General features: G+C 32.8%; 1 protein-coding gene across 3 annotated transcripts in view; it reads right to left on the bottom strand.

The window, feature by feature from the left end:
* The window catches only part of dpr12 (defective proboscis extension response 12), a 225,864-nt gene that overhangs the window by 181,400 nt on the left and 25,889 nt on the right, over positions 1–18,575 (bottom strand). The window contains exon 1 of one of the 3 annotated variants that reach the window (XM_018521756.1): positions 7,660–7,868. The exons of the other annotated variants lie outside the window; for them this stretch is intronic. The gene's annotated coding sequence lies outside the window, so the exon portion shown is untranslated. Of the gene's footprint in view, positions 1–7,659; positions 7,869–18,575 lie in introns of those variants that run through there. 3 annotated transcript variants of the gene reach the window in all.

Genomic DNA, 18,575 nt, shown 5'->3' with positions numbered 1-18,575 from the left:
GCGGTTTCTTGGACAGTGTTCCGACGTGAAATACACGGTCGAGCGTATGTCATCGGCACATCGAATGAAGGAGACTCAGGATTTCAGGATTTCAGGATATCGGAGACAATGAGAAACGACGTTATGAGACCTGGTAAACATTTATCCTACATACGATGTGGTCTGTAGGTACTTCATTGCCCGAAAGTGGTTGCTGCGCTATAATGCACGTCTGCCTCCTAGCTAGCGCTCGCTCTTACACTAACAGCTCCGGCGATCGCAAATGTTTGCAGAGTGTGTTGTGCTTTATGAACACGAATTTCAGTATACTGCTATAGCGTTGTAACAAATTCACCCAAATTCGAGTATTATGCGTATATGCACGTATGCAGGTATACGTGATCGCTATTACCGAGACAGTACTGTTCCAAATGGGATACATTCGAATTTAATTCGCGATGAGCAATCCGAAATTGCGGTAATCAAAATTTCGTTGCTTTGTATCTGTGCCGCCCGTAGACATGCACGACACAATTGCTAGGAACTGAGATCTGATAATGGTTATACCGATTCACCTGCCTATAATTGCATTGATACATTCGTAGCTTATGACTTTATCGATCGTGCGGTATGCGTAATGTGTCGTAGTAAAATAATGGTACGTTGTTTACGAGTGCTAATGGGCTGTTAAATACAACGTTATCGTCCATGGATCTCGACCTGTATTGACGTAATCATTTGAAGTATTGATCTTCCCCGTAGCTGACCTCAATATCTTCATTAAAATTTATCCATTCGTTCAGAAACAACAGTTTATTGAAATTATACAAACGTCTCTTTATTATAAATAAAAATAAATGCATGTAATATTCATTACGTCTGCTCGTTATATATCTTGTATTTTTAGAAAAAATATGAAATAGAAAGTGACTGCCAAGCATTCTGAAGATGAAGAACAGCATCATTCAAATAAGTCTGCTGATCAAAGGACTCTGAGAGAAGTGGAGAAACGGACGGAATAATTTCGAGTACTTCTAGAATATTTAAGCTTCAATGTACAGCAATACCAAACTAACAATTATGCCTTTTACATTAATTAACATGAAAATTAACTAGATCGAGATAGTAATTCTATATATATATATAGAAAAAAACAAGTTTTTTCTCAATAAAAATTAATTAATTGCGAAATATTGACGTTGGGAAGAATTTTTATTAAATAGTCTTTACACGTTTCTAGCATATGCCATTTAAAAATATGACGTTGCAAAAATCACGGGATGATCTACTATACTCATTTATTTTAATCCGCTCATAGAATCCCATTAACGACGACGGACGTCGATTCTGGGACTTCATCTGTCGTGTGTCGTTCTAGATACCCCGAAACGACATCTGGAACGACATGCCTCTATTCGAGCATTCACGTCATTCGTCGCTTTGTTGATGCCATTTGTTCTTGGCAGTGCATATTCCCAGTTTTATTGATGCGAGCTACGAATGCATCTGTCTTCGATATACGTCTCGCCGGTGCAATTTACGTTGACCGCATGCTTCTCGCTTCTCGAAACAACATTTGCGAATCTAATATCCACCTTGAATACTCCAACGTACAATACACAAATGTGAACAAGGTTCTAAGAATCAGTTGGAATAAGGACGTCTCGCTAAAGCCAATTCTACAATTGCGTAAGTTAAGCGTAGTTGTCAGTGGTTGTAGTAGTTGTAAAAATTGACCAATCACATTCGAAAATGAGAGGAATATTTGATTGTGATTAGCCAATTCTTACCACTACAATTACTTACAATTACACTTGTGCAATTATAGCATGGGCTTAATACACCGATTTTCGCCTCAGTATTGAATAAAAGCATTTAATAAATTGCAATAATTGTATGTATGTAAACTTAAATGCAAATTTTAAACACAATTTTTTATCGCATTAAGATTATAATTCGATAGAGCGTATCTGATTTTTATTATGATCTACCGTATTATTTGTGATCATAATGAGATTAACAATTTTGCTTATAATTTGCATTTTAGTTTATAAACGCACAATTATAGCAGTATATACACATGTACATAATAAATATTATTATATATACTGTAACATATACAATACGTTTGTTGCGTCATGTATGTCAATAATGTGTGTATATATACACATATATAATATATATATGTGTGTGTGTGTGTGTGTGTGTATAATAATGTAGTAATAAAATGCTTTCTTAATTTTTTCCTGCATTCTTCGAGAGAATACTTCCACGGCGTATCCTTTATTCTGATTAGCTGGCAGCATATGTTTGTTGACGTTCACGGATTAGACTCGGGATTACCCTGTACATACGACGGTGATACAGAGAGCTCGTAACGGATTTGCTGTACGGGGAACAGCTCACCTTCCTCTTCTCACCAGAGAAGAGATGGATATGGGAATAAGCGTACAGAAGAACGCATAGGAGGAGAAAAGGAATGAGAATCTCGGGGTAATGGCAGCATAGAAATCAGTGGCAGAAATGGCTCAGCTTATTTCTCTGGAGGATATACGCCGCCGATATATGTTGGCAGTGAGAGAAGATAGAGCATAGAAGGGTGATCGAGAGTAAAAAGGGGGAGGAAACATAGACGGAAAATGAGGAAACGAGAGAGAGAGAGAGAGAGAGAGAGAGAGAGAGAGAGAGAGAGAGAGAGAGAGAGAGAGAGAGAGCGAGACAGGGACAAAGCGTTACCTGCTGCCAAAAATAAACAAAAAAAAAAGAAATTGGGAGGCTTTAAAAATTTCACAATCTCGGCCTCGTCTGATTCTCGAATCGCACTCGCTGGTGATTTTTCCCCTCCGTTTCCCTCAGGCGTAGCAGCTTTACCATTTCGTCTTGAACACAATTTCGCCCTAGTTCTCCTACGGCGTGTTTCTTGCTACCTCGTTTATTTCATAATAATACCCCCGCGGCAATTAGCTGCATGGCCTCACCCGGCGCCCGCCCGCCTTTAAATACGTCGTCGTTGTATTTTATTCCAATAGCAAATAGTTTGTCGGTACACACATATACGTACACACACACTTTACCCGTTTCTTTCGCTTCCGTTACATTCTCGTTCTTCCTGCAATCTGATCTATAATAGCATCCACCCACGTCCCATTCTCTTTATTAGCGGTTCTGATTGATATTAATACTTCGAATAATTAATCGTTCAAGTTTGCCTCGTTTCAATCTATCGATATTATTCTCTTCTCGAGACAATAGTCGGACGTATGATAAATAGTCTGGAAAGCTAATTATATTATCACAACCTGACACATAAATCTAATTTATGAGATATTTTTTAATATAATATTATATATATGTCTGTCATAATATCATACGGTTCTTTATACGGTAATTATCATTATTTTACGTAATTTATAATTGTCAATTATAATATTATTTATCTGTTGCAACGTTATACAAAGACAATAATAATAACGATATAAAATTAAAATAATATTTTGGATACAGAATATAATATTCATGTAGTTGTTGTCTTATTGTTACTTTTGCATTGTTTATCTCAAAATGCAATTACATGTGTTAATATAAGAAAATAATAAATTTATTTTTTCAATCAAGTTCTTCCCCGCTTTCGATTCCTTTAAAGTAAGGCTCCTTCAAGTAACGCAGTGCATCCTATTTAGATTTCTTCGCCAATAATCCCCGGATTATCTCAAGTTGTATCTCTTTCTAAGTTCGATCGTAACTCAATCCCCTTGAAAATAATAAATAGTTCGACTTTCTTGGAACCTTTCACAGAAATTCAATGTTATTTTCTCTTCGTCGCCTTCGGTGCATTGCAGGCGTCGATATTCGTTGCAGACGAATCAGTATAGTTCAATGTACTGATAGAAGAAAACTGGCAAGAAGATTTCCTTCGGGCTTCTCGTCGATGTTAGTTTCGCACGATTTCGGTTGCTTTTCGTGTTTGTTTATATAGGAGGAAGTGAAGTTATAAGTCAAAGTTACGAGATAACGGAAACAATTAAGCGTTAACGGTACAACAGTGATTGGCATTAAATATTTTGAGATCTTTTGGGACTTGTATTACATTTTAACAGAAGCTTTGTTAATTCTTCCTCTAATGCTATTTTAAATTTCAATAATAATTCGTTAAGGCCGTATTAAGTTTAATAACGTATACACACTTTACAATTTTGATCGTACATTATATTATGTTTACGTTAAACATTACGTTATATTAAACTCAATAGCGTTGCTCGTCGTCTAAACGAAATTTAATGGTCGTTCATTTAGCTACGATTAATTGAACAAATTGGATTTCATTCCCGATTGTTCATCAAGATTTCATGTCAAACTATGTAATTGACTGCGCAGAAATGTTTTTGAAGCACATGCTTTTAAAGATATATTGAATACTATATTGACAGTTAAAGAGTAATAAAATTTATAAAAAGTTTTCTAAAATATGTACTTTACGTCTTAAAATCATGAGGTGCCTATAAATTTCTTGTCCTATAAAAATTTAATACTTTAAGGTAATGATTAATTACTTACTTTGAGTATCAAAAACACTGTTGTTCAGTACTCTTAATACTCAAAACAAGTAGTGTAAGTAACTTTCTGCATTAAATTAACTAGTATTAAATTGGATTTCTGTAAAAGTTTTCAAAACATTCGAATCTTCAGCATTAAATGTTTTATGATTACTTTGTAACAAATGATATAAAAAATACAGCGGAAAATAAGTATGTGAAATATGCTCGCGCAATCGAACTCAAATTAGTATCATTAGTTGGCATCCTTGAAATATAAAACTTCCCTTAAAATTAGCCTTACAATTTTTTGGGGGAGTTATGGAGAGGAAAAGCGAAATGAGAAAAGTGATTTTTCCGCTATGTTTATTCCGCTATATCCTTCGTTATAAAATGTATAAGGATAAAATATGTATTTTAAATCAACAGAAAAATTCAAACGTGAAATTTCAGAATCTATCAATATGCTTGTGCAAATAAAGAATTTTTGCATAAAACAAGTAGTGAAAAATACACCGATAACTAATTCACTCGATACTCATATTACCCATAGCAGTGTTGCTTCAAGAGAAATCTATGTTATATAAAAAAAATCGTGATTACTTCTTTAAAATAGAAATCATTTAGGAGAACATCGCACCGTATAGCACCTAGACTTCCGAAAATCAAAATTACTTTAACCTTTTAATAGGCCGTGGTAAATTTTCTTCTCACGAACTTCTACAATTTATTAAGGTTACGAAAAAGAACGAGTATACACATCGGAGGTTGGCGATCAGCCAACATTGAGTAAAGTAGAGATCGCGAATGGTGGATTAGAACTTGGGGTACAATGAATGTTTAAACATTTTTCAGTATACCTCCTAGCGGCCGAAATTGCGCTATAAATTAATCCGTAAAGATCCGCAACACAAAACACGAATTATTTCAAATTATGTTAACTGCATGTTCTTTATTCTTACACGTACACTTTCGTAAATATTTTGACCAATTTGGTAAATTAGTTTTCTATCAAAGAAAATTAAATATAGAATTATATATAAGCGATTATATAAACATATCTAAAAATATTCACTAATTAAGTTTAAGAAAGTTGAATATAAATCGCGAGATTAAATCAACATTTTTACAAAAAAACTGATTATTATATAATTTTTTCCGCAAAGTAATAAATTTAACTGAATAAAGTTCATGTGAAATTTAACACAATAAAGAGTAAATAATTTTTTATACATGTCAATATCTAATTAGATAACAAAATATTATACTGCAATTGAATTTTAGAAATTTTTACTCAAATTTTAATTAAAAAAGATGTTTATAGTTAAATTATTAAACATATTTAAGCAAAAGTTTAAACAAAAAACGTTTGTTTTTATTAAAAATTCCACTCTATATGTAATAACAAAACTTTTTAAATATGTGAATAAAAGAAAATAATTTAATAGATACTATCTCTCTTGAAAATGGCATTTATATCTCTTTCAGAAATAGCATGTTTTTGTATTTTATATTTCAAATAACCAATTTAATTACTTTAATATATAAAAGCACTTATTTAAAGATAATTAAACAGATAAACAGGTAAACAGGTAAACAGCGATGTGAAAACAGAATATTGAAAATGCCTTATTTGAAATTTACCAGTAATTTTATAGATTAAACATGTAAATAATTTAGCACGAGATATTGATAATTTCTACAGTATATTCGTGAGCGAAGCATCGAGTTTCTTCGTGGACTTTCGATGCAGCGGGATGCGGTAAGTATATCCACCCTAGAACAGGTCGGAGAGAATACCATAGCAGGAAGTAGAATAGGGATTACGAAGAGCTGAATATTTCATTACGGAGCCTGCATGGAAACTTGCGGAATGATAATACTTTATCAGGACAAGCTCTCCTGCGGTCTTCCTATCCTACTATTCTGCCCCTTCCTTTTTCTGCCCCTTCCTCGGCAGAGAAGGATTATTCTTAACGAGAGAGAGAGAATATTTTGCACTTTCTAGCGCGACCACTCCCGTGACCGCAATAATGAGCAAGTATAATGAAAATGGCGCATTTAATAGCTTCGCATATTTCCATACGTTGCTTAAGCAGAATATTTATTAGTATTATCACCAGCATGGGATCGTAAATTAAATTAACTCTTTCTTAATAATGCACAATTTTAAATATGTAGCTAACTACTGTTAATGTGTTTTCTTACTTTAAAAAAAAAAACAAACATACTTCTTTTTTATTTATCTAAAAAAAAAATAAGAATAAATAACCTTGTACTATTTTCAAAATTGTACTGTGTAAATGTAATCTTAATATAATTTAAAAATTAATATGATTTTTATCTTTTCTACCAAATATTCCCATAATATCGGTAACATAAATTATATAAATCTAAAATTTATTTAAAATTAGATTCCTTAATTTAGACAATAATTATTTAATCAACTTGACTCCGTCTCTGCTAACTATATTTATAAAAAATTTAATCATAATTTTTATTAAACATCTCCGAAAATATTCTGGAGTTTCTATATCGGGTCGGGAGATATTTATTCCTTAATTTCATCAACTTACAGGATGTAATATTTACGATTACAATACTCTAATTCTCTGAACGGTTTAATCTATCGGGATAAACACACAAGCCGCATAAAAGTAATGTAGAATTTTCTACATTTCCCTTGATACTGCGTGCAAATTTTCGCGATTGTGCAAATACAAAGACTTTTCTATCCTTCGTTAGCATAGAAAACACGATCAATAAAAATGGCGATCAAACCTTGAATTAATGACACGATCCCGTGGGAAAGATACTCGACCATATACTATATATATACGCTATCCTTACACTTGGCGACGCTGCGGTCTAAAACTAAAAGAAAAAAAGAAAAGAACAAGCAAGAAAAAAGATATTGTGGAAGGAGCGTCTCTCGATGTGAGGCGGATTGCTCTCTGAGATGGAATTGCTCGACGGAGACCCTTCGCAATAACTGGTGGCTTCTTGTTTTTTTGCTTCGACCGGTCAGGCGGCCGTACTCCGCTCGTTGCTTTTGATAACTTTATCCAACACGGTTGGCCGTACGTACCATCCCGCTACGATGGCACGTATCGTTCTGTCACGATTTATCATTGATCCGCATATATACCTATAGCAATACTCCAGAAAGTCTACTGCCAATACGAAACACGTGCACACTGGGCGTACCGGAACGAACTTCCTCTACGGACCGCGAACTACGGTGGGAACTTGCCGAAACCGATCGTAACTCGAACGTTCGAATTGTTCAGAATTATTTTCCGCGGCGTACAATGCGGCACGTAGGTGGTGCACACGAAATTGAAATCAATCAAGAAGATAGTACGAGCGTGTCTTAATTCTTCCAAGTGTGAGTTTGTACTGATATCTATTCACGCGGCATAGTATATGATGTTTGTATTTCGATAAATCAAGAGAGAAAAAGTAGATGTAAAAAAGGTAGATATAAGGAAGAGTATAGTCTTGCAAATATTTGTACACTCTGATATCTATTCGTGCATATCATATATGATATTTATTTATGCACCCATAAATCAAGAGGAAAAAAGAAAATTAATGCAAAGACAGAATTTAATTATTTGTAAAATAAGATAGTAACTCTCTAGAAAGAGAATTTATTTCGTGTCATTATGTAGTTAAACATATTACGTTTAGCAATATATTTGCTTTCAAATATATGTGTTCATTTTGTTCGTTAAAGTGACTTGGACGAAACAAATAGCTACACTGAGAAAAATTTCATTGTTGGAACTGAATAAACCAGAAGATTCTGATCATATCAGTCAGAATTCTGATTATAAAATTAGAATTATAATAAAAGAGAATTCTTTTTTGTGCTTCAAGTAGAAAGTTTTGGTTTGTCCATTTTCAATCAGAATTGCAATTAATGCAACCATGCAGACTCTTTTTCCAACGTAGGCGACAGCTGGGAAAACAGGATTTGCATGTCTTACGATTTGCAAACTTGAATAAAAATACCTGATCCCCTTACCGGCGTCTTGTGCTCAAGATATACGCTAAGAAACGGGTCTTTAGGAGCACGTTAGTTGGATATTATTCGCCAAGCGACAAAGTGGAAGTTTCGACATACCACAGGTTAGTTTCGTGTGGGAATACAGAAAAGGTCTTACGGTCGGATTAAAGGATTGCGTCGTTGCCGCACCGGCCGTGGCGGATTGGCGGGGTTCTTGAACGGAGATGAATGAAGGTGCGGACCGCTCGGGTTGTATGTCTTTGCCAGGCATAGCGGCGAGTCATTTGAAACACGGAATGCCACTTACCTCTGTAGTAGCTTCCATCTTGTAAAATGTATGTACCGGCTGCGGTCAAAATGGCGGTGCAACTTCGCTCGCGAAACGACTTTTCGTGGAAAAACAAGTAAGAAAAAAAATAAAGCCTCGAAAACGAGCGTTTTGGGTGAAAAAGCACTCTGATAGAATCTATCGCTTGATCGATCAGTTACACTTTTGCACTTTGAAAGAACTGATAATTTTGAAATAAATATATATAATTTTTAAACAAATGTATAAAAATTTTTTACATGTAATTTTTTATTCAGATTTTTCATCTACACATCTGCGATTGCTTTGTGCGGTTACATTTCCAGTAGCAATTTGCACTCTTTACATACATATGTGAATCTAATTATGATATTGTAGCATTCTCCACATTCATCATCATACGCACGTAGCTGTGCAAAACAGGCGTCGCTGTTGCAGATTATAAAAAACCGCGTAACCTCACGCAGAAGCAATTCACAGGCTCGAAAGGGGTGAATGCTGGCGTTGCGCCAGAAAGATCTAACACCGAAACTACTCGGCTAATATCTTTTTTTCTCTCCGTAGATTCGACCTGCTAGTAATTGGAAAGTGACCTAATTGTATGTTAGCCCTATTATTACGTAACGCACGGACAAGGTGACAAAATGAAAGTAGTAATAAAATTTTGTAAAAAATAATAAAAATCAAAATCTTTAGCTCGTTTTCGATACGCGATATCTATTATGAAACGCAAATCGTATTATAAAAATACGCCAAAAGAGTATATAATCTGAAAAATAAACACGATATTTTAAAAATTAGAAGTTTTTTACTATAAATTTTAATATTTGAAATCAACTTTTTTCGATAAATTTTGGAAAACGATTTATACAAAAATATCGAAAAAAGTATCTTACTTTGTTTTAATATTGTATCATGTTCGTTTGCGAAACATTTACTTGTCAAATAAAAATAGTGAACTAAATCTAAAATAATTTTTACCTTTTATTTTGATAGATTATAATTCCCGTGGCTTTGGTACCGTGCGACAGATTTGTGTGTCATGTTTGTAAAATATCGTGGTTATTGCTGACATGTAAAAAAATATTTTGACATTTTACATAAAAAAGACCTATCATCTAACATTTTTTTAGTCAAACCAGATGTATATCTATCAACTGGTCAAACTGTTGCCTATTGTTTGTTGTTGGAAGTTGTAAAAATTGCATATAACTTTAAAGATTCGCTTAATCATGCGATGGCATGAACACGAAGATATGTCACTTTTGACGCAAACATGATTAAGAGCGGGTGAATCATTAATATTGTCTGAGAAAAAGTTTATACATTTGAGCTCTGTTAATTACTCACATAAATATGATGTATTAAGCGACCGACAGTTACTCATAAATCAGAATTATAATTAACATTAGACATTAAGTTGATATTTTCACGGCAAATGAAGATGGCGATCAAAGCTAGAGAAAACTAAGTTAGCTATTCAATATTTATAGTAATTAATAAGAATAAAATACCGAGACAGATACGTATAGAAACATTCCATCACTTTATCCTTCAACAAGCAATTCATAATTAAAACTATATAACGTTAAAAGAAAATTTTAAAACAAACTTGCCGTAGCAAAAGAATAATACTCGCTTCAAGATATTTTCTTTCCTCAAACGTGTTCTAAAATAAGATAGGCATGTTTACTTTCATAAGATATAAGTGCTATCTTAGGATGAATATGAGTTTTATAGCTTTCTACATTTTTATACGTTTTATTGAAAAGTAGTGAATTTAATAGTGTGATTAGAACTAAATTTACAAAAATATAAAACTTTATGAATCTCTCATATTCTCAAGCTCATATTCAGCTTTGACTATGAATAAGATAAGATCTTTATGCGGCCTGCAAGTCCAAAGTTTATAACGAGAACTTTTTGTGAGCTTAGTTATAAGATATTCATACGACAAGCTTAGTTGCATAGCGAAAACTTAATATGATCTTCATATTTAATATTATTTTTGCTCCAATTCGGCTTTAAAAAAAAGAGACAAACTGATTTATTTAAAATAAAAAAAGGTTTCTCCCCATAACTAATAAAACTGACACAAAAATAAAATAAGATTAAAACTTTGCCTCATCTTGATTATACGCAAAAATCAAGACTAGATTATGAAAATGAAAATAATTCAAGAAACATTAAAGCAATAAAATTTTTTTATAAAGTACTTCGTCCATTTTAGACTAACCGCGTAAGTATAGTTATCAATTGTAGGTATACCGTTTTATAGATAATACTAGAAATATTAAAAATTAAGTAGTTTTAGGTTCTAAAACTCTGCCGAAAGTAGTTATAATCTTTTTAAAATGTCGCTCTACTTTAGCTCATCAGAGTTACTAAAATTAAAAAATATGTCATTATCCTCAGATGATATTCTATCTTCAATAAGATATTTAAGCATATTCTAAATATCAAATGAATGTCAATGTGGGCACAGTCACTTACAGTCAAGCACCATTCTTATATGTACCGTCACTGTATCGTCATTATAAGAAGGTATAGACATAGAAATAAATCGAGGGGACGAATAAAAAAAAAGTTTAAAAATATTTTTAACTACATAATAAAAGATTATCAGTCAATCAAAAGCAAGCATAAATAGCAAAATTAAATATATCTCACATATCATATCGATTAGATTCTAATTAATCTGATACTGATCTGCAGCTATTTTAGCTGTTGACATTTATATAATTTTAATGTAGGCTTGACTGTACGTCACTGTACGCGGATAGCTCAAATTTACCTTACATAAAATAGGCAAAGTTCTTTTTTGTTATAATATATCCAACTTTTTAAAAATCTTGATTATAAATATCGATATAAACGCGGATTTCTCAAGAAATAAAAATATTTGCCATGATCTCACAATTTATGCAATTGAACTATGGTATTAAATATCATTTGACTTTGATGCAAAGTTAATAAACACGAGTGATGCCTCGATAAGAATTGAAGTAAGCGAATATTCAATCTCCGTGCAACAAATACTTTTTTCTCGATCTCATACAAAAAGGTGTCTTGAATAACGCGCCACCATCCGACACGGTAGACTACGCAATCTGTCCTCGGTCGTCTTGTGCCTTTAGGGCACACAATACATTACCCTCTGTCACCCAGTGGTAGGACAACCTCACGAGAAGACAGCTCGTCGGGACGAGGGTGGCGCGAGAGAGACACGCAATTTGGCCTATCGTAAGTGCACGACGGCGTGCACTTTCCATTTAGTTTTTCACACGAGTTTTGATTACCTCTCCCCCTTCGTGGTTAAAACATAGCACAGAAAGTTTCTCATGAAGATTGAGGGAAAAAAGGGGACAATCACAATAGCTGGTGTGTCGCCTATGCAACGTGTAAATTTCGAAGTTAATGCCACGAAAAAAAATCAACTGCTCAGTTTAGACCTTCATTTTGTACTCTCCACGAAAGTAATTTCTTAGTTTCTGACAAAGGAAGCGAAGTTTTAAAGAGCGAAAAACGGCAACGTTTTGAATAGTCAATCCAGTAACTGTATCGCGTACAGCAGCAAAATTGTGGGACGTTTTTAAGTATAAAATTCGGTACTAATAATCTCTTTACTCAAATAATTTTATGTAATTATTCAATTAAATTGACTTTAATTTTAATTTTGAAAATTCTCTCTCATACGCTGTAATTAATTAATAATATTTCATAAGTAGAATGTCATAATAAATAAATAAATGTATAATCAATTTTCAACCATATTAACATGTTTCATATCTGCAATATCTCTTATAAATTTTGGATATAATTTTGGCAGAAAATATGGATTAAAAAGTATTGTACATTACTGTATTATACAACATTACATTGCTGTATTTTACAACACTATCGTATAAATTTTTATACTGTTATTATTCATTCACAGGTATTTTAATTTTCTCACATTCATAAACTTGTTATTAATATCTTATACATAGAGATATTTTCGATGTGTACGTTGCACGTAATATAGATAAAACATTTGTTCACATCATTTAAATGTATATATAATTCAACAATTTATGCTCTATTACTTTCATTAACTCTGAAATTATATAGTTTATAACATTTCCACTAGCGACGATATAATAGGATATAATTCCGCGACTCGACAAAACTTTTCCAATGATGTACGGAACAAAAATAAGCTTTTCTTAACTTAGAAAAGTAACATTTCTCAAGCCAGGCCCTTCCTCAACGAACGGGGGTAGGCGCGCCAGACACGTACCCTTCCCTCTCGGTCACTACTCGAGATGATGAACGGCATCGACCATAAAAAACCAATTTCAAGATCAGCTGCGTCTAGGACAAGTGATTACCGGGTCCGGTTGCAATTCGTTGAAAAGATTTGAGAAAGAGTGTGTGGAAAAGTGCCGCGATCTATCGATGTTCCATTATTCCCGTGGGGTATACGGACTTCGCATAGATCTCTTGCTCCACCTTCCACCACTGCTCGTTCTTACTCCTTTTCCCTTTTTCCCTTTGCGATACGTGACTAGAGAGAAAGAAGTCTCCACCCACATTTCCAAGTTATAAGAAAGCGAAGTGACTCCACTGAAAATCAGTCCTTACAAATAGCTAGATAGCTTGCTTAGATGGTCGATCGTCTATTAAATTTATTCATTTTAACAAAAAGCAGAAACGAAGACAATATAGGAGAGTGTCTGCAAGTCTAGAATGAATATATACATCATTTATGCTTCCATATATTTCCTTACATCGTGAATAAAAAGAAAATCTTTTATCTTTTTACTAGAAGAAAAAAGTCGATTGTCATCGTTCCTCTTTAGTCGATGAAGTTATCATATATTCGAATATTGATCGGATCAGAAGAGACTCAAACGTGAGTTGCAAAGAAGAAAATACCCTAATAAAATCATTATATTCTTAAGCAATTTTAAAATATAAAAAAAAATCTTGTTTCCCGCGAAGTGTAAGAAAATATAATTTATTATAAACGTACGAAGACTACATACACTTTTTCTTTTAGCTAAAATTCTGCTAAAAGTGTAGAGTAAGAAGAAATATTTTAATGTAATAATATATTTAGCTGTATATATAACAGAATTTTAGAAGTTTTAAAATTCAGAAAAGAAAACCGCACAATTTTACAAAAAATTATTAAAGTAATAATTTCTTATGACAAAAAATACTTCACTAACAATTATTTGCGTTCCATAGAATGCTTCTTTTTGACAAAATTTCAAAGAGAAAAATATATATAAAATATAAAATATATATAAATATATAAAAATATATAAAGATCTTTTACAAAAAATACTATGTGTATAAATGGTAAATATAAATTTTCAGAATATTGTAATTCGACCACGGCACGTGCAAGCAAAATTGTTTTAGATAGTCACAATAATCATCAAGTAAATGCAGCTCGCCTTGTCTTATTTGTCTTACTTTTGCCTTAAAAAGTACGTGACTAGAATACTCCGCTTTCAATTTCGTCTGAATAGCGAACCGAAAAGGACCATGTTGCATCATACAATTATCCGTATATTATTATAAGCATATAATTAAATGTATAAAATAATTATAGAATTTCTTATAATTACTGAGACTCTTTTCAATATTTTCCTATTATAATGTATTGCAGCATACGTAAGTTGTACATATTTGCACGCCTAGAATTATTTTTAAAAATGTGAAAAAGATAGAATAATTTTTTATCGAATAATTTTAATATAATATATGAAATAAATATATATTTAAAAAAATGATTATCACAACATAATTTGAATATCTATAATTTGAAAAAGATATATTAATGAATTATAACTTATATTTGTATTTTCCCATTAAAAATATTTTCCCATTAAAAAACCAATTATTTTAATCAAGCATACAAAGCCTTATCAACACAGTAAATTTTCTATTGTGAATATATATTCGAGAATGTCTAGACAGAAGAACTAGATTTAATTCAGACTAATTCAAATCGATATTATATCACTTTCATCTTTATAACATGTTATTAGTCATTTATAATCAATAAAAGAGTATCTTTAGCTCGACCATTAGATGATCAAAATCGGGAGAGACCGCGCTGAAAATCGGTTCGCTCCATTAATCCGTCATTCGCGTATCCACGCCCTCATCGCTATTAGTCCCGTATAGTACGCGCAATTTCGAGTATATGAGTGCTTCCGAAGCCCAGGGCCTACATGGCCAGATGTATGCGTTCAGTGAGAGAGAACCACGTTCTCTCGTTTTACGAGCAACGAGCGCCTGCCATTCTGTTGTTAATGCTGTAGCGAACAGACATTGATACACAAGCACGCCGAACGAAATCAAAGAGAGGAAGATAGATGAACAGATAGATAGATGGCTGCAGATAGATGGATAGATAGATGGGGAGAGAGAGGGGGGGGGAGAGAGAGAGAGAGAGAGAGAGAGAGAGAGAGAGAGAGAGAGAGAGCGCAACAATCGCCTATATGGATGCATGCATATACAGGATCCTTCAGAGATGGCGGTTGTGTAACGAAATATGACATTGCGCAAAACGGAGCAATGAGCGCTGTGTTACGATCCGCGACACGGCGGTGGCTTGTAACAAAAACGGACAGTATGGGGATTTACAAGGGCCGAATAGCGGTCGGAGAATAGATAATACGCGGAAGATAAGACTACATCGAGGATGTCGCCATATGTAATAAATGTTTGGGCGCAAGAACGTTGTAATATTCTCTCGGTAATGTTCTCTTCGTTAATTCGAGTATTAAATATGTAATTATACAATGATAAATGGTTAATAAAAAATCAGTATAAAAATATGGATTAAAGTTAATTAATAAATAGTAAAGAAAAAGATAATGATAATGAAGTTATAACTCTGGCATATGCATTGTTTTATACGATATACGTTATGTTGCAGCTTTGCAACGTATCTTGCAATTACTAATGATAATTTCAAACAAATTGTAGTTCGATATTTTGTTGTCTGTCAATATGTCATAATTTTGAAACTTTCGCTACGTCATCCCATTAATACCTAACGTAAATAATTAACTAGAACGGCTCGATATGTAGCGAGGTATAAAACCTTTTAAGTCTAATTTCAATGAATAGCGCCGAGTGCGCACGCAGCAAACACGTCAGAGATCCGTAACCATGAAAGCTCGATTCTCGATAATGGCAATAATCGTCGGCGGTCGCTTTAGAAGAAGACAATGCCTGTCATGTCGGTATTCGCATTCGCCGACGTACACATGAAAGCTGCGTAAATGCAATGCGCTCGTTTCTCTCCTCGAGAACTTCCTGAATGCATATAACTGGCCGGAGCTTCCGTCGAGTACGATTGATCCGTCGAGTGGATCCGTGCCGAGCGGTGATAGTGAAAATTCCTCATTGACTCCCATCGGGAACGAGTTCTGAAAACTCGGCTAAAATTGGATTCCGTCGACTTCGCGAAATCTTTGGGAAACGTATCAATTTAAAGTCGCGATCGGAATATCACGTGCGAGCCTCATTCAGGATTTCTTCTCCGCGAACTTACCGAAACTATCGATATCAGATAGTATGAACAGGAGACTTTGACTGGAGGGATATTAATTGAATGGAAACTTCGCGCAAGTCAACGAGATTTAAAAAAGCCAATCAATATAGTTTACTTTAAAAATATAAGGTTTAACAGAAAAATAATCTGTTGCTTAAGTACGCAGCTTTGTTTCAAAATATGTGAATCCTTTGTAAATCTGTTCTCTTGCGAAGAAACAAGACTTGAACGCTGGTAGTGGATTTTTAGCTTGTTAGAAATTGGTATCGATATGTCATGGTAGCTTGGCATCCCGCTAGCGGAACGGGTTTGGGGCTTCTTCAATTTACGGAAGTGGTGTCGCTGTAATACGTCGCTGGGCTAAAAGTAGAGCAAAGTGTGATGGTGTCGGACCAATGCCAGCCAAGGTAAAGATAGATACTTGGAAGGAGGGAAGGTAGAAGGACGCAGGTCACCGAGATACTCCAAATCCATTCGTTTTTACGATCGAACTGTTGACCAAAGTCTCGTCGTTATAAAGCTGTATTTCTAACAATTTAAGAATAAAATGAAGAAAATTTAGAATAATAAAATCACTTTTCACGATTTTTAAATTTTACTCTAAATAACGTCATTGTCTGCTTAATAACATTGAATTGCGTTAATTTTCAAAAGCCCACTGCTGTGATAAAATATGAAAGTTTCTAATATTTATAATATCTATTATTTTATTAATATTGTATTCGTTTAGTTAATTGACTAGCTAACTATAAATGCTGTTTAAAGATATGTTTAATAAAATCTAAATATAAAGCTAAACGTAATTCTGTAGATATGTACGATTACATACACACACACACACTTGGTACACTATATATAGTACAATATAAATAAAACAAAATATAATTATATACAGGGTGTCCCCAGTTTTGGCCAATCGCTTTTATGTAGATAGAGCGGAATAACTGAGTCGAAAAGTCCTCTACCATTTTGCAATTTTCACAGTAATTAACAAGATATTAATTACTAAAAATTGCCAAATATTGATATTGAATAATTTTTTACTCAAAATACTATCAACTTTACAGAAAAATTGTAAAAGACAAAAATCATTAATTTTCTTCTCATAAAACTCTAAGAATTTTTTCAGAATTTTTTATTAACTTTTTAGTACTGTATTTTCTTATTTTTACCAACATGAGAAAATATGGTAAAAAATTCTGAAAAAATTCTAAATATCATTTACCACAATTTTAGAACTTTTAACTATTTTATCATTTTAACTATTTTGCTCCCTTTTATAAATGTCTCAAGTAATTCTAAATCATTGATATTGTCCTAGGATATCATTAGAAAGCCATTATCATACGTTTATGGTAAAGTTTATGGAAGATTTATACAAGAATAATAGGATACCGATTATTATGTAAATCAGGCGATTGTCATTACAATTATTATTATTACAGAATTATAATATAAAATTATCATAAATGTTTTTTAAATCAATTTATATGTATGGCTGCATATTGATTATATATTTATATTATAACTAAAAACTGAAATTTGTATATTACTTTATTATTTATATCTTTCTTTTGGTAAGACAATAATAAACAGATTTCTCAATAATTACCTATAATAGCAATTATTACGTATCGAATAATGCTGAATATATCAAGTATTAGACTCGATAATGATTATTTGCATATAATAACCATAAATAATCAGCTTTACAGCAGGCAATCATGGAAAATGTAGCAGTTATCGTTAATCATTATGCATATTACTAATTACTTCAATAATAACATAAATATATTGTATAGTTCGTGAAACAACGTATAGTAGACTTAGTATTTGGTAACAATATACCTATATCGCGCTTCGTAACACTAAAGTTGCATAGCACAGTACATAATAGTATATATGGTACAAAATAAATTGCTTATTAAATTATTATTCTAAAAAATCTACAACTTACTTTGTAAAGCCTATACGTTAAATGACCTCGGACTTTTCAAGAAAGAATATGTATTTTAATATATGTATATTTTGTTTTTTTTTTATATATCTTAATTCAAAGATAATATTTTGATATTTTTCTCTCAAATATTTTTTGTATGTGGCATACATAAAATTACATAAAATTCTATTCTGATTTAAATGACAGATCGTAAAAAATCAACTTTATTGTAGTTTTACAGATTATTC

This window comes from Trachymyrmex cornetzi, unplaced genomic scaffold, assembly GCF_001594075.2.
Source record: "Trachymyrmex cornetzi isolate Tcor2-1 unplaced genomic scaffold, Tcor1.1 scaffold99, whole genome shotgun sequence".
Taxonomy (NCBI): Eukaryota; Metazoa; Arthropoda; class Insecta; order Hymenoptera; family Formicidae; genus Trachymyrmex; species Trachymyrmex cornetzi.
Note: the sequence above shows the minus strand (reverse complement) of the source record. Positions and strands in the feature narration are given on the sequence as shown.